Below are 18,542 nucleotides of genomic sequence, written 5' to 3'. Positions count from 1 at the left end.
TCCCACATGGAGTGCAGACCTCCCCTGCCACCCGCTGCTACCCTCAGCAGTGTACTTCGGTCCTTCTGCCTGCTCTGCTCCCCGCTCTGGCTCTGGTGAATTCTCTCACCCTCCCGTGCTTCTGACTGTACCCAGTGCTTGTATAAATAATAAATAAATAAATAAATAAATAAATAAATAAATAAATAAATCTTAAAAAAAATGTAGTTCATGTCAACAGAAAAATTACTAAAATATATATATTATTTTTAAAAAAGAGAGAATCCTTTCTTAAAACTCCACCATAATTCACTTATGGTCCCCATGATCACTAAAGTTACTTGGGATTTAGTCAGAACAAGATAACTAGTAGTTTATCTCTTTAGAAATACAGCTACACATTTTGCTCTACCTTGGGATTTGCCCAAGGATCGGAATGCAAACAAGGCCAAGTGTGTTGACTATTCTGTTGGTGCCTCTACTCCACATCCGTTCTCCATCCTTCTCTCCATCATGCCATCTCTGGTGGATTAATCTTTTCCTTCCAGAATCCTGACTAACGCAGATATTATCTAAGATTTCTTATTTCTTTAATTCACATAGGAAAAAGAAGGGGAAAAATATTCAGGGAAAGAATCATTTCTCTACCACAGCCTGATATCACTGTTTCCCAGTTGTCTGCCTCATGTCATAGCATTAGAAAAACTTTTACCTGACTCTGCTGCTAAACTGTGGGTGCTTACCTAAATACATCAAAATGTGCATTTATTCTTTTATACTTAATTCAGTAAATACAGCCATTTCATGCTCTCAGGTTGGGAATTATGAACAAAGATAAGGAGCTTCCACTGAAAACCAAGTTTCTTGAGGCTACTTATTATATTTGCACACTATAGTTTTAGGGATAAAATCATCTATTCTACTACCCTCTGTCCAGACTTATCTCAAGGACCGTAGTACCAGTTTGTCTGAAAGTATGAATTTTTTCAGTTGTTTTGAAATAAGTTTACTATGAGCACTGTTTTATTTCCTTTGCATAATCAGGGAGAAAATTCTAGATTCAGAATGCACTACTTTTTTAAGCTAACAAAACATCCCATCTAGGGGCCTCCCTGGTGGTGCAAGGGGTTAAGACGCAGCACTATGAAGCTTTCACAGTCACTTCAGCATGAGTTCGATCCCTGTCCAGGGAGCTAACCCACATATGGCACAGTAGACCTCTCCTTTCTCACCCACTGCTCCCCTGAGCAGTGTATTTCAGTCAGTCTGCCTGTTCTGCTCCCCACTCTGCTTCTGGTGGATCCTCTCACCTCCCCCACCTCTGACATAAATCCCAGTTCTTCTACATACAAAAAATAAAAATAAATTGTATAGCTGTGGTACAATTTAGTGTATTTGTAGACATTTAGGTTGTTTCCAATATTTTAACATTATAAATAATGTCTTAAATATCTGAAATAATATTCTATATATATTCTAATTTGTACATATAATGTGTGTTATGGTATAGAATGGAATTGAAAGTATTGGTGTGAATATATATATATTTGTATATATGATTTGTATATATACATATGAATGTGTACACACAAAGAGATATAGTAATGAACATATATGTAAATCTCTCTTCAGGCACACATATACCTAGTGCATAATTCTTTCCAGCAAAAAGGCTAACCTTAGAGCTACAATGAGCACATATAGTATCAGATCTTAGTTGTTTTTTTTTTTTAAGATTTATTTATTCATGCATACAAGAACAGGGGTACAGGCCAAATATGCAGGAGGGTGAGAGGATTCACCAGAGACAGAGTGGGGAGCAGAACAGGCAGACTGACAGAAATACACTGCTGAGGGAAGCAGCGGATGAAACACGATAGGTCTGCCATGCCATGCAGGTATCTCCCTGGTGGCCGGGATCGAACCCTCACTGCAGAGGCTACGGATAGCTTCACAGCACTGCACTCAACCTCCTGTGCCACTGGGGAGGCCCATATGCACATTTTGGATGTACTGTTTGCTTGTGTTCACTTACATAGCAGGAAGAGAAAAAGTCACATGTCTGACAGCATTAAAGGTTAAAATGATTCAAATGTTAAATGTTAAATGATAACAAACAAACGATAAACTTAAGGTTGAGTAAGACCATCCTAAATCAGAACTGAGGCTCCAATCTTATTCAGAGATTACTATTATCTTAGAATGTGCTAGAGATGATTCCCCAGAATAAACAGCACTGACATATCATAGTGCTGAGATTTCTGAAGAATTTTGAACTACAACTCTGTGTGCGTGCGTGCGTGCATGCGTGCGTGCGTGTGTGTGTGAAACATACAGAATACTCCTTTGGTGGCATTTTATTTTCTTGATGAGTCAATTAGTAATACATCATATACCACACTGGGTTTGCCTCCAAGTGCGGGGACATAATCTACTTCTTTACTTGAGCATGGTAAAAGTGAAGGGAAAAAAAGTGGTAATGTGCCTTTACCCCATCTTTTGGTGAACAATTTCAGTCTATTGCCATTGGTAAAGATGTTCTCCAAAAGTGCCAAGCATGAATCATTTTGCATGTGGCAATGCTTACAAAGAATGAGCAACTTCCAGGAATTAGCTGAAGAAAAACTGGCAGATAGCAGTCATTTATAGATGGGGATTATCTTTGATCTCACTGCAGCTGAGAAGAAATTGCCAAAGGTTTTGAGCAGTGGTTAGAAGAACAGAAGACCAGGATCTTTTTTTGACTCAAGATATTCAAAGAGAATGGAATCAAAATCAACAATTCAATGCATAGAATGTAATTGAACATAATTATCTATTTACATTTAGCACTCCCCTTTCTATAAATGCATCCCTGTGCTAACAGAGTATGACTACATTAAAATAATTACATTTGACTACTTTATTGAATCATAATGGATCATTGATTCAATTCAAGTAACAAGTATTTTTTTTAAAAAGATTTATTTATTTATTTATTTATTTATGCAAGCACTAGGTACAGTCAGAAGCGCAGGAGGGTGAGAGAATTCACCAGAGACAGAGCGGGGAGCAGAACAGGCAGTCTGATGAAATACACTGCTGAGGGGAGCAGCGGGCAGCAGGAAAGGTCTGCCGTGCCATGTGGGACCCTCGCCAGCGGCCGGGGTAGAACCGGCACTGCAGAGGCCGCGGGCAGCTTCTCAGCCCAGCGTTCAACCACTGCGCCACCAGGGGAGGCCCAACAAGTATTTTTGAGAGTTAATCTCAAGCCCAGAACTTGGCTGAATGAATGGAAGAGAATGTAAGAGAAATAAAAGCTTCTTCCCTTGAGTAGAGTTCGAGTTCACTAGTAAGATAAGACAGGAAGAAAACAACTGGAAAATAATACAAAGAGTATATCATTAGAAGCTAAGCCATTTAAAATGAAATACACAATGTGTTTTTTTTTTTTTTTAAGAATTTTTTTTTTTTTAATAGAGGCATGTTTTTATTTGTTTGTTTGTTTGTTTTTGTTTATACACGCACTGGGTACAGTCAGAAGCGCGGGAGGGTGAGAGAATTCACCAGAGCCAGAGCGGGGAGCAGAGCAGGCAGAAGGACCGAAGTACACTGCTGAGGGCAGCAGCGGGCGGCAGGAGAGGTCTGCGCGCCATGTGGGACCCGCCTCTGGTGGCCAGGGAGCAGCCGGGGATCGAACCGGCGTCCCAGAGGTCACGGGCAGCTTCGCAACCCAGCGCTCAACCGCTGCGCCACCGGGGAGGCCCCATAAAAACACAATGTGTTTTATTTAAATTCACCAAGTGCAGGAACAGTTTATGGCCAGAATAGGAGTTACATCAGTTCATTAAGTATGGACAGAATCAGGCATCAGAAAAAAAGGATGAAGATGTTTTAGAGAGGGTAACATCAAAAATGAAGACAGAGAAGTGAGGTAGAGCCTAGTGAGCACAACACAAAAATGAAAACAGCTTGGAGAAAAGCCATTCTAAAAGCAACGCATTATCAACCACACATTGTCTGAAACTAAATTAGTTATAAAGCTGCTATCTTCCAAGAATCCTTGTTCCCATTTATAACAAGGGTCATGCCATCCTGACTTTAGGTGATAAGCTTCTGAAGGGTTCAAGAAATAACTGCCTTAACTTCTACAGAATTTTATCTAAATACAATGAGATGAACAATGACTTCATCAGTATGATTAACAATTGCTAGGTTACCTTATAGTAAAAACAGTTCTCCAAAATGTTGTAATATGAGTTGAAATGCACCCAGCATTACTTAAGATGTGTGAAAGATGATGCATTTCTTTATTTTAAATGTTCTCTTCTTGTCCTTGAGTCCCCACTGCCCTGATAATTAAAGAAAAACATAGTGTCTAGTTAAAATTAACTCTTCTCTCTAGTTAAAAGTCTCCCTATCCATCATTTTTACATTTCTTACTGCTGGAAGAGTCTTGGCTTCTCTTCTTCCTTGTCAAGATTTTTTTTTTAAAAAGATTTATTTATTTATGCATATAAGAACTGGGGTACAGGCCAGAGGTGTGGGGGTGGTGGTGAGAGGATTCACAAGAGACAGAGTGGGGAGCAGAATAGGTGCATCTACTGAAACACACTGGTGAGAGGAGCAGTGGGTGAGATAGGAGAGGTCTGCTATGCCATGTGAGTCACCTCCCTGGCAGGGGATCAAACTTATGCTGCAGTGTGCCTTTTTCAGTCTAGAATGTTATCTATCACATATTGGTTAGATATAACCAAAAGACACCATCAGCTTTAAAATATAGTTACAGAAAATTTATTTAGTATGTGCTTATTTAGTAATTATTAGCTTCATCTAGTCAATGAATTACCCAATAAAATCACTGAGAAACAAATATCTTGCAGATCCTGTCTCAGGAAGCCTTAGACGGCTTCCGCATTCATGACACACAAAACATCTTAAGGATTAAGACAACTGTAGTAAAGGACTCTACTCTTCCATTATGTACAAAGATCCTTAAAGCCTTTAACCTCAAGAGATTATGCAGAAAATGAGCATACAGTTTCCCCAGCAGAAATTCAGTTTGGGTAACTAACTCCAGGAGAAGATGAAGCAGAAAGAAAGGAGTAAGAATAACCAAGGAAGACATGCTGAAGTTGTGCAATTATACTGAGAATTAAGATGTAGTTAGGTATATTTCTCCTCAAAAGAGTGGTTACAGTTCTGAAAGGCATCTTTCTTTTCTTTTTTTTGTAACGATTTATTTATTTATGCATATAAGAATTGGGGTACAGGCCAGAGATGCAGGGGGTGAGAGGACTCACCAGAGACAGAGTAGGCAACAGAACAGGAAGACTGACTGAAACACACTGCTGAGGGGAGCAGCAGCCAAGACAGGAGAGATCTCCTGTGCCATGAGGGGTCCGGGATGGAACTTGTGCTGCAGAAGCTGCGGATAGCTTCAGATGCTGCATCTTAACCCCTTGCACCACCAGAAAGGCCCCTGAAAGTCATCTTTCAAAGGAAGTGATTATGCAGACTTGATTTGCAAATAATCTATTACTTTATGGAGTAGGAATATGGAATGTAAAGATTACTTTATTTTTATAAAAATCTTTGAAGGAAATTATCTCAAATGGTGACTGAGACAAAAAAAAGTGACAAAAATAAATACGTATTTCAAGCATAATACATATGTGGCTGTGTAGCCTGAGATAAGTAAAGGGACTATCTTCTGCATTCTTCAGTTGAAAAAATCATGAAATTGTATCAGGGTGGGCCCAGGAAAAGGGGAGGTTCCATGTTCCCTGTCCCACCCAAGGAAAGGTGGAGCTGAGCAGGGAGGAGGAGAAGCTGAAGAGGAGATTGGAAAAGGAAGATAGGAGGATGGGGGAGCAAGGAGATCTGGAGGAGGCACAAGGAACAGAGAGACATGGAAAGAAGTTGTTCTTGCTTCTCGGCCTTAGACTGGTTGAAACAGATGTGGGTGAGGGACAGGTAGGGAGGTTAACAGTGGCAGCTTTTATCTTGATTTTCATTTTGCTCCTTCTGTCCCAGGTGATCCGGGGTCCCTTCTGACCCTTTCCTCTGGTTCCCCACTAGGAGGTGCCTTAGACTTGTGGCAGGATTTTGGGTCTAGGTGGCCCTACTTTGGGCCAGCCCTGTTTGGCTGGGCATTTACCCATGAAGGGGTAGATAATTTTGGGTGCTTGATTTAGAAAATATTGATATATTCTTTCCCTCTTCTTTATGGCACATTAATTGTATTAAATTTCCTTTCCATTAAAGGTCTTATGCACTAGGGTATGTTTTGTCTGAATTGGGCAGATGGCAGAACCTATTTAGAACAGGCAGGTTGGGGGTTCTGGGGTGCTCTTCCCACTGCCCAGTAACAAGGTGACAGTGACATGGAGCAGCATATACACCCCTCCTACCCCCACCTTTGACATAAGCATTATTTTGAATTCACCCTATCAAACTCCAAAATCAGTCATTCCTTTGTGGGCACCAGTTCAGTCAGAGAGGCAAGACCCAAGAGCCAACCGCCAGGGGAACAAATCCAAGGAACATCTAAGAACCACAAGCAAGTGGTTAGGCAGGTTGCAGAGAGCAAGGAGAAAAAGAGAGTCAAAATGCACCACACAAGCTGAATAATCCACCATGAGGTCAAGATATTGGCCACATAGTCTCTAACCTTGGTTGTCCTGTTTGCCAAAGTGCTCAAGCCACAAAAAAAGAGCAAGACCCATTTACCCTCATTCTTTTAAAGAGCTATCATGGCTGTTCTACTCCTCTCTTAATTCCCAGCAGCCCCCTCTGTTCAGGAAATAAAGTTCAGGACATGCTGGGGCTTGAAGTCAAATATCAGATACCTGATGGTAGAGTCTACACATCTAGCCAGTGGCTAGCCATGCTGCCTGCTAACTCTGACCCCAGCCATGCCAGCCTGCTAACAAACAAATGAGCATCAAACAGATTACGAAGAGGGAGAAATGAAGATTTAATAACATATGTATGGTGAATTTACATGGCTGCAAAATCTAAAGTAAAATGGGTTGAAGAGAGATTATACTCTGTGCAAAAGGTTATTTTCTGTGCCTGGGGTGTTGAGAAAAGAGAAAGAGGTCTATGCATGACAAGAGGGGGTTAATTTCATTTTTGCTCTAATGCTAAAAAAGTGAGTTTCTCATGTAGAGGGAATACTTTCACTGAATGACTCCCAAGCTGCAGTTTTTTTATTTTTTAATTCTTCAAGGTCATTAATAAGAACAGTGATCACATCTTTGTTTAGAGATTGAGTAAAGAATTTTGGAAAAAGGGAGAGCCCCTTATTTTCCAAGGCCTCAACTAACCTTTGTTCTATACACAAATAACCATATTTAGAAGTAGGAAACATTTTCATGTCTTTTAAAAATTTTTAAAGATCCACAAAATTATGGTATTACTTTCTTTTTTTTAAAAAAAAAAAAGATTTATTCATTTATATATACAAGAACTGGGGTGTAGGCCGGAGGTGCAGGGGTTGAGAGTATTCACCAGAGACAGAGTGGGGAGCAGAACAGGCGGATCCACTGAAATCCACTGCAGAGGGGAGCAGTGGGTGAGACAGGAGAGGTCTGCTGTGCCATGTGGGTTAGTTCTCTGGCCCGGGATAGAACTCATGTTGCAGTAGCTGTGTAACAGGGTGGTCCCCAGGAAAGGGGGAGGTTCCAGGTTCCCTGCCCCACCCAAGGGAGGGTGGAGCTGAGCAGGGAGAGAAGAAGCTGCAGAGGAGACTGAGGAAAGAAGCAGGATGCAGCCAGAAGGAGACCTGGAAGAGGCGCATGGAGCCTAGAGACATGTGAAGAAACTGCGCTTATCTTTTGGTTGTGGACTGGGTGACACAGATGTGGGTGAGACCCGTGGGGAGGTGACAATGGCTGCTTTTATCTTGATGTTGATTTTGCTGTTTTCCGTCCGGGCTTGTCTGGTTGTTTCTGACCCTTTTCTGTGGGTCCCCACTGGAAGATGCTTTGGACTTGTGGCAGGCTTTGGGGCCTTGCTCTGGGCTGATCCCATTTGGATGGAGTTTTACCCACGAGGGGACGGGTAACTTTGGGTGCTTGATTTAGAAACTAGATTCTTTGCCTTTCCTATATTGTTTCCTAGTTGTATTGAAGTTCCTTCCCATTAAAGTCTCATATGTTTTGTGTTGATGTGGTGGATGGCAGAACCCATTTAGAATAGGCAGGTTTGCGGGGTTTGGGCTGCCCTCTCCCTGTCCTGTAACAGCTGGTGATAGCTTGATAGTGCTATGTCTTTAACCCCTGGGCCACCTGGGAAGCAAGCCCCTGTTACTACTTACTTACATGTGCCTCAGTCATGTAATATCCTTTGTCAGGAATCAAAAGAAATCATCCATTACCTCCTAGGTTCTTTTCTGACTGGACAAGTACTCAAAATGGGATCAGTGGGTCAGCAGAGGTAAAACAATCATCTTAATAACATATGTGTGGAGAATTTACATGGTCGTTAATACTAAAGAATAACTGAGAGTACTAGAAATATTTATGCTGTATTTTAGGACCAGGGACATCAAGGAAAGAGAACGGGAGATGTCCCAGGGCAAGCAAGAGGGAAGTGACTTCACCTTACTCTGAAAGTGAAGATGAGATTCTGGGATAAAGAGAACACGTTTACTGTTAAACCTAGAACTGAAGGATCTTCTTAAACTACATTCTTCTACATCATAAAACAGGGCAGAAGTTCAGGACACATTGGATCTCTCTTTCAATTAGGTAAGGAGAAAGGCTAGGGCAAGAACAGAAGCTCCAGGAGCCTTCAGAGCCCTCACTATTCTCTTGCAAAATAACCTGCATTCCTTAAAAAAAAAAAAGGGCAGTAGACCTCCCAAGGCTAATTGGGGCCTTGATTAACCTCTAGTTCCCCTAACAAGGTGATTAGAGCTCTCCTCTGCATCTATTGAGAAAAGTCTATCTGACTTTTTTGTGGGACTGACCCCATAACTGGAAATATTCAGTACTCAATCTGGATTTCAATGGAATATTTTTCTACTGTTCCAAGTCTCTTGTTTAAAAGGCCTGGCTTCAGAGACCTGGGTTGTTCAAAGAGAGAAAAATTTGGATGAGGAGAACTCACTGAAGATAATAGTGTGCATATGAACTACCATGTCTGGAGGTGAAAAGATTGCATATTTCTGCATATTAAATCAATACTTCTCACCCTTTCCTCCTTGGGCACCCTAAATTAGAGAGTAAACTTGTGAAGAATCTAAAGTCTTCTATAACCTTGAAATATTCTAGTCTTGCTTGATCTAAAAGATGATAAGAATTTTGCATTGTAGGGCCTCTTTGGTGGCCTAGGGGTTAAGTCTCAGCATTATCACCTCAATGGCCTAAATTCATTCTGTTCCCTGGCCACAGAGCTAACCCACATGGCTCAGCAGACCTCTCCTCTTGCCTACTGCACCCCTTAGCAGTGCATTTCAGTAAATCTGTCTGCTCTACTCCCCACTCTGTCTCTGGTGAATTCTCTCACCACCACCCCCACCTCTGGCCTACTAACCCCAGCTCTTCTATGCAAAAATAAATAAATAAAAAGAATATTGCATTTTGTTCCATAATATAATTGCAATTCTGGTGTAATGAGATTTAAAATTGGTAGCCCTAGAGTGAAAATGATGCACCAAGAGAAATTTTGGCTACGTTTTTCTTGCAGTTTGAGTGTCTGGTGGAGAAAGGGCAGGAAGGGCAGAAAGTCAGTCTTGGTAGACATGTTGTTTTGATGACATGTTGGAGTCAGTGAACAGGGTCCTTGGCTTACCTCTGAGAAAAGTTTCCCCAGAGCTCCCCTTCCAGTGGCACATGGCAAGTTTCCCCATGAGGCAGAGATGTTTAGTTATGTCCAAAAGAGCAGGTTTATTCTATTAAAAGAAAGGGAAGGGTAGGAGAAGGGAGGGGAGGGGAGGGGAGGGGAGGGGAGGGGAGGGGAGGGAGGGGAGGGGAGGATGCTTGCACAGACACAAGTGGGCAGAAAGAGCTGCCTCTAAAAGGGACAGGTTTGTTAACAGTGACCTGTATAGAGGCAGGCGGGTGGGAGACCTGTGTCTTGCCAGCGTTCTTTTGGAGAGGAGTTCATTCCTTTGGTGAAATGTTATCTATTGTTAATTACTTCTAGGGTGTGACGAGGTTGATCCTGAAAGGACCGGTGATTATCTACAATGACCCTCAATCTCCATATTCCCACCTCTGGTCTAAACCTCTAATACTCTCTATTGCAGTCTGAAACTTGCCTAGCAGTTGGGGCCTAGGAATTTTGCATTTCTGTAGCTGGTTTAGCAACCATGTTAATCATTTTTACCCCACCTCGAACTTCTGGTCTTGTAACACCTCCATTCTAAATGTTCTACTCTCAGCCTCCATCAATAACGCAATGGATAAAAACAGTCACTGACAGATCAGTTGCCCTTGTGAGATAAATAAAGCTCTGAGTGTGCCTAGACTGTCTCAGCAACTGATGAAAATCACAGAACATGGAAGGAAAACACTGATGAAGGTGTCATAGAATGCATTCAATCATACTGAACAGGAACAGAATTTGCCACTCCAAAATACATCTCTTTGGTATAAAAATATTTTCGGCTGGTCATTTTTAAAAAATAGCAGACATAGGAAAGGCTCTGAAAACAGTAAAAGTCATGCAATTATAAAAAATGTTTACAATGCTAAGGGAAATATCTATTTGTAAGAGGGAAGGATATGTATCTGTCTCCCCTGCAGAAAGAGGGAAATGACCAAATCCCTTTATATTTTCTCTGTGGAGAAGGCAGCAATTCAAATCTGCATAAGAAGGCTACTCTTGTTTATTGTGCTTTCCTAGGTCCTGCTAACCTCTTTACTTCTTTTCCCCTCCCCCCCCCCCCCCATCCTTTGTCTTTAACTGAAAATGTTATTTTAATGGTGTCTTTGCACCATTTTGGAGATTACCCACTTTTCTTGGTTCCTTTCATGCATTCAAGGGGATGTACATATTAAGGGGGAGCAGAATACATGCTCCCAGAATGTATTACTTAGACATGAGGATTATTTTGAGCTAAAGACAATCGAAATCCAGCAGATTCAGGAAGATCTCTTTACCTTCCTTCCACTGCCTAAATTTACATTATAAAGGAGGCCTGTACCTGGAAGCAAAGATCTCTAAAAATATCTTTCTAAGAAACTTACCTACCCAATACAGCAACTTGTGTTTTCTCCACAACTCCCTGCATTCTTTTCCTTTGTTCTTCCTAATTCCCCTGATTCTTTCCAAACTTTTGGAGGTTGTATAAGTTTATATTACCTGACAGTGATTTTGAACCAATGGTGCTTCCATACATAAAAATTAAATGTTTTTCTCCTGTTATTTTCCAATCAAAAGAAGTTGAACTGCAAAGGAAAATTTTTCCACCCCAACAACACTTAGCTGTTACTTAAAAATTACCAGTTCTTTACAACATTCAAGTCCTGAAAATTTAAACAGTATTTTAAAAGGTAAAATATGGACTGGTAAAGAAAATAGAACATAGCTGCTATGTTTTAAAACATAGTTACTAAAACAAAAGTTATATCCAAAAATCAGCTAAAGCTGAAATATATTTCAAAAGACTGTATTATAACCTTATTGATAATCCGTTAATACCATACCTTTACTACAAATGCTTTGTAAAAATTTAAACGTATACAGATGCTCATTAGAAAATGGAAAAAGTACCAGATATTATAAATGTTAAGTTTAATTAAAATTAAGGTGTTTAATATGTATCTACTTTCCAGGTAATGCTATCCTTTAAAACATGTAATAGTTCTCTCTTAACAAAGTCTCCTAATGTTTGAAATTAAGAAAAAATAGAGTTAATGAAGCATTTAGTTCCAAATCATGACTTTTATCACTCTTCTTGTTCTGATAGAAGAAATATAGAAAGGAATAGGAATAATACAGAAAGGAAAGGAATAATTGACCAATTGATGAATATTAAATTATAACCTTATGGACATTTGCTATAAAGATCAGGACAATAAAATTACAATTTAAATATTTTTTTTTTAATTTTTGGTAACTAAACAATCATAAAAAATTAGTTTTATGTTGTTGTAAACCAGTTACTCATCAAAAACTCTAAAATAATAAATCTTTTTGCAAGAGAATGTAGCTAGCGCTGACTGGAAAATGTGCTGAGTGACACTTTAAAGGCTTTTTTTCCTTTTGCAATTATTCATTCCTTGGGTTCCATGAAACTTGTGGGGTCAAAGAATAACCTATGATATTTAATTTTTTCCAGAAAACATAATGCTATAATATAAAATTATAGAAAAAAATAATCTACTTCTAGCAAAACGGGACATTTAAAAAGAACCATAAGTGGTTCTTACCATTAAAAAGCAACTCAATGTAGTAAATTACTGTATCTGAATATCCTGTTTTTTCACTACATTTAAATTGCTAGAGCCTGAAAAAGTAAGTGATTCAAAGAGATATTTATCACATTCTCTAAACTGATGGGAAGAATACACAGACACAATAGGGATTACAAGTCTCTTTGATGAAGTCTCCCTGATTTGAACCTGTTTTTTCCTCTTTCATGGAACAAGAGATAATCTCCCTGAAATAAATATTTTCCCCTTTGAAAAACGATTCAAACAAAAGATAATTGGGCAAAATTAGGCACCTAATACATAGTTGAGGTGGGAAATAACAAATAAACATAAACAGATAAAAACACTAAGATGGGATCTCTCCCCTCTGTTTTGAAGAAAAAAGGTAATGAGCAGAAAACCACTTGTAATTTATGAGCTGAAGTCTCCCTTTGACAGTCCATGGATCAATTAAATCCTCTTCAAATTAGTTTTGATGTGTTAATGTGTGAGTTCCCCACCTCCCTAAGTTTCCAAAGACCATTACTAGGTTTCTTCCTGGCTTTCCCCTGAATTGTTTCTAGAATTTTGTTGAATGTTAATACAAGATCATTTCAAGCTATGTAAGTACAGAGAAAAATAACTTTAAAGCAATCATTCACTGCTTTGCTTTATTTTCTCGTACTATCTACTGTTTTCTAGTGAAGAAAAGGTTAAAAAGATCTGAATTATAATTTGTTTTTCTCTTCCATGGCTATATTTGTAATCATCAGCAATGTTTAGATTATCAAAATACAGCAGGTGGTTATATCCCAATTTTGAGAACTTGTAAAAAAATACCTAGATTCTAAAAATTGTTAACCTTAACCTGTCACAAATACTTAACTCTAACACAGAGTGACTAACATGTGAAGAAAGAATATTTTAAATTTATGACTGGGTAATTCTTTTCACATATGATGGAATCCAAAACAATACCTCAGTTTTATCTGACAGGGAATTACTGTCACGTTTGCCTCCCCAATGCTTCCTGTTGGGGGTGAGTGGTCTATTCTTCAGCATGACAAAGTCTGATTTCTGAATGGCTGGTAGTGTCAAAGGGCCATTAGTATGCTAAGCCTTTTAGTGGCATGGGATAGCTCCATCCTGCTTTCCTCAATTGTTGCAATTGGGCCACGTGATTAACTGATGATTTCAAGGCAAGCTTTAGAAGCTTGATGTCTTCCAGAAATTAATATTCCTTCTGGTAATATAATCTATTGAGTCCTCTTGCTCAAGTTTTTAATGCCTGAGAGGAGATACAGTCTTAGTGAACCCCTGAGCCACAAGAAAAGAGAAGACTCAGCAAATAAAACTGCTACCTTTTCTCATGAGTAGGTTTTAAGTGTTTAAATAGATAAGTCCAGTCTGTTTTGGAGAAACTGTTGATAGCATTTATCAAGGCTCTTCATTTTTAAATACTCTACAAAGAATGGTAACAATTATATTTTGACAGCAATTTTTCAAAACTAACTACGAAAGTGTTTGGAATACTTTTTTTGAATGGTCAACTCTTTATAACCCAGCACTGAAGTTTCTTTTTTATTTTTAAAAAATATTCTTTTCATGCTTAGTAATTGCGAGCAGTCATAGTATAGCAGAATATGAACAAAATCAGCATTTGAAAATTAAAGGAAGTGGACCAGGTCATTTTTCATTCTACACTGACTAGTTAGTTGTTTTATTATGCCTTATTCTCATTCTGCATTTAGCCTGCAAACCAATAAAGAAACTTTGATATAGTACATTGAGCTACAGAGATGATTTGAAAGATGATACGCTTTGAATTAGTCAGTCATGGTTCCAAAGCAAGAGCTGGCCTGGGGAAAATAGGTGACAACACTGGTCAGTTTCTGGGTCTTGCAGGAATGCAGTCTATCCACTGTATGCAATTAGGTTAGAATGGGTGTAGCATGCATATTCAAATGCAGAGAGAACATACCTACCAAAGTCCAATACATGGTTTCTCAGTTTATTGACATTCACATTTGTCACAGATTTGCCTTTATTCATAATGGGTAAAAAACTGAAAAGTAAGAATATCTTGTTACTCTATGACCTAGTACAACAGGGAGTGCCTGACTTTTCAGTAAACTTGCCTGTCTCCTGTCCCCCACATACACACTCATAGCTAGACCACATATCACACATCCCTCCTTCTTGCAGTTAGGTGTAATTATGTGACTGAGTTTCAGTTAATAGGATACATTTAGCTAATAGGATGTGCTTCACTGCCAGACCTGGCCCATAAAAATCTCCCATGTATGATCTTTTATGCCTTTTCTCCACCTGCCATTCTGACTCAGAGCATGGTGATTTTGAAAACTGATCATGAAGAAGGTAGAGCCACCAGAGAATGAACCTCAATTCCAGAAATAGTGCTTAGGAGTGTATAATACTGTAATAAAATAGAAATAAAAAATATACAGTGGAATAAAATAATAGAATAATAAGCTATGAGAATTTATAATAAATCATTAGCCAGCTTCAACAAGTATCAACATTTTGCCATTTTTGGTTCTTATGCACATGCTTTTTAAAAAGGTTTATTTATTTGGCATACAAGAGCTGGGATACAAGGCAGAGGTGTGGGGGGGTGAGAGGATTCACCAGAGACAGAGTGGGGAGCAGAACAGGCAGATCTACTGAAATACACTGCTGAGGGGAGCAGCAGGTGAGTCCAGAGAGGTCTGCTGCGCCATGTGGGTTAGCTCCCTGGCCAGGGATCAACTCATGCTGCAGTGGCTGGTGATAGCTTGATAGTGCTGTCTTTAACCTCTGCGCCACCAAGGAGGCCCACATTTTTTTTTTTTTTTTTTTGAGATGGCCTTGGTTTACAACAATTTACAACAGTATCTTTGATTTCAAGAACACACATTTAAAAAAAAGTAATATATCTCTCACATGTTTAAGCATTTAGATTTGCAATTGGATGCACTGGATTTCATGTCTTGTCTTTGTCACTTTCTAGCAATATCCAGCTTGTTCAAGTTACTTTGTCCTCTGTTAAGTGCTGTAGGGAAGCAAAAATCTGCCATGTTCAATTAATGGGCGGCAGATTGGTGGGCAAATTGGGGTAATTATCTGTTCCTTTCTCATCTCTGGCACTATTCTACTCCCTGTGAAGCCTCTTCCTTCCTGGTATTAATTCTTGATCAGCATCCCTTGCTATGCATCTGCTATGGGACAAATCCTGGGGTGGGGGAACACAATGATCCAATTTGTGAGTCCTCACCCAGGCTTAGGGATATAAGAAAAGACCCAAAGCAGATTTATGCAGGAAGTGAGGAAAGAGAGAGGAGAAGAAAACATAATGGCGGCAAATGGCAGGATGCTGTTTGCTCTACCAACAGGTAGGGTCAGCTGAACAGAGATGAGTGTGCAAGCGCAAGGAAAGAAGAGAACATGGCTTGTCTGTGTCCTGTCTTTTAAAGGTTACCTTGATTGCTCTGCTCCACCCTGTTAAGGGAATCAGGGGGTGGAGCCTGGAAAGCTCCACCTTTTATTATCAAATTGCCTACAAGCACCACCCACAGGCTGAGAGGTTGCTTCTCATGGTCCCTCTTACAATTTTCCCCCAGTTTCAATTGTTGGTTTTCCCCATGGCAGATCCTGGATCACCCCAGCTCTGGAGCTCAGGTAACACCACTTATTTCCTGTGGTGTTTGGCCCTGGTGTGAGAGCAGCCCCTGCTGATTCTGATATCTGAGTTGCTTTATGATCTCCCTTGTTTGGCTCCTCAATAATTCCATCACCTGTGTAAACAATTCCTTGAATTAAATTTCCTCTGTTTGAAATATCTATAGCAATTTCTCTTTTGCTGGCAAAACATTAACTGATGTATATGTCAGGGAAAATCTCACTGAAAAGGTGACATTTGATCAAAGACTTAAGAGAAGAGGGAGTTAGCCTTGTTTATAACTGGAGGGAAGTATGTTCCAAGGAACAATCAAGGAAAAAGCCTTAAGGTGAGAACAGGCTTGGCATGTTGAAGAAAACAGCAGAGTGAAGGAGAGAATAGCTGATGAGGTACAAGAGATAATAGAAATAGAGCTTCTCTGATGTGACGATCCATTGGAGGGTTTTGAACAAGAAGTGACATGAATTACTTTGTATTTTTAAAGGACAATTGTGGCAGCTGTGTTGAGAATATACTGTAGGAACAAAGACAAAAGAAAGGAGATACGTTAAAGGGCTCTTGCAGCATTCTAGGCAAGAGATAATATCAGCTTGGACCTGTAAACTAGCAATAGAAATAGTAAGAAGTGGTCATTTTATAGTTATACTTTGAAGGTAGAGCAAAAGGAATTCATAGGGGTGAGGAAAAATAAGAGAGAGAAGTTAAAGAGGACTCTAATGAGTTTGTGAATATCTAACAAGGTATATACAAGGTGATCAAGAGTCTTTAAGCATGACAGTGAGAAGTTACTTAGATGGTCTCTGCTAGTATCTCATCACATATTGTTGTCCTTATGTTCTTCTGGTCATCTGTTATTGCTAATGGTTGCGGTCCATTAAAAACAGTCTTTGATGTCTACTTGTAGGTCTTTAACTGCCTGTTGTCAAATCTCCTATAATATGGGCTTTGTGGCCACTCTGTAGCATGGAGCCATTTTTCAGAAATATCCCAACATGACTCACAACTCTTAATTGAAAAGGAGAGAAGAGTCAATGATAACTACGAAGTTTTTAATTCAATCATCTAAAAGGATAAGTTTACAATTGGTTAGAATTGGGAAGACTATAGGTTGAACAGATTTGGGGGAGGTAATTAAGTTACTTTTGCACATGTTAAGTTTGTGATATCTCTTTCATATACAAGTGAGGAAATTAAGTGAACAGGAAGAAATACAAATCTCTAATTCATGAGTAAAGACTGAGCTGGAAATAAAGGTTTGGGAGCAACTGGCAAGTAGATAGCATTTAAAGGCCATGGTATTGAATGTGGTTGTCAAAGGGAGAAGCAAAGAAAACCAAGGATTGATTCCAGGGACTTGCGGACATTAATATTAGCAGCACTAGAATCTGAGAAGGTGAATATATACAAACTGGGAATGAAGAACAGGAATTGGTGGCAGCATCAATGGATTGGCAGTTCTGGTACATTCAGAGGATGGTTGGAGTATTCAGACTCCTTCCACCTACCTGTTCTTCATAGAGAGACTGTCTTCATGATCTGAGTCTTCACACTCACATCCAGGCAGCAAGATGTTGGAAAAAATCAAGGAGATGAAACTGCTATCTATGTCTAAAGGGGATCTCCCTGGGGCGTCCCTGGTGGCACAGGGGCTAAAGTCTTCGTGCTGTCAAGCTATTGCCAGCCACTCACATTGGTCGCTTGAGTTGTTCCCTAACCCACATGACATGGTGTAGCAGACCTCTCCTGTCTCACCCACTGCGGCTCCCCTCAGCAGTGTATTTCAGTAGATCCACATATTCTGCTCCCCACTCTGTGTCTGATGAATCTTCTCTCACACACACACGCACACACAATTCCGCACCTCTGGCTTACACCCCAGTTCTTATATACATAAATAAATAAAAATAAATCTTTGAAAATAAAGAAATAAAATAAAGGGGATTTGCTACGCATTGTCAGATGATAAATTCTCTTAACATTTCATTGGCAAGAATTATTTATATATCCATTTCTAGCAACAGAGAAACCGAAATATGAAGTATTTATTCCAGAGACCAATAAATAATAGATTCTATTACTAAGGACAATGGGAAGCAAATAAATTGGGTCATGCAATAACTGTATTTCTTTGCTTCTTAAATATGTGTTTTCTCACATTTAATCTCTCTAAAATCAGAATATATGATATTGTTGGTAATGTATCATGGTTTACTTGTTGTATTTTTTTCTTCCTTAATGATACAGAAAACAATGATACATTTTACAGTTGATAATGTCTTATATTGGGAGAAATATGGTAGTATTTTGCAAAAACAAAGAACACTGGATGGGAGGAACAGATTTGTTTCAGGTAAGAGAAAAGGAAGGAGCATTATTAATTTGGTTTTCTAAATGTTCACATGGAGAATGACCCACAAGCAGTAGAAAATTTGGTTGGAACTCCAGAGTGTGATGAGGCATGTGATCAAATTCATGTGAGAAAATTCTTTGAGATTTTAGGAATTTTGATTGTTTGTATCTTTTCGTTTTCCAAAAAT

Source organism: Talpa occidentalis, unplaced genomic scaffold (genome assembly GCF_014898055.3).
Source record: "Talpa occidentalis isolate TD23 unplaced genomic scaffold, MPIMG_talOcc4v2.1 talOcc4.6, whole genome shotgun sequence".
Lineage (NCBI taxonomy): Eukaryota > Metazoa > Chordata > Mammalia > Eulipotyphla > Talpidae > Talpa > Talpa occidentalis.
The sequence above is the reverse complement of the archived record's forward strand: the minus strand, read 5'-3'. Positions refer to the sequence as shown.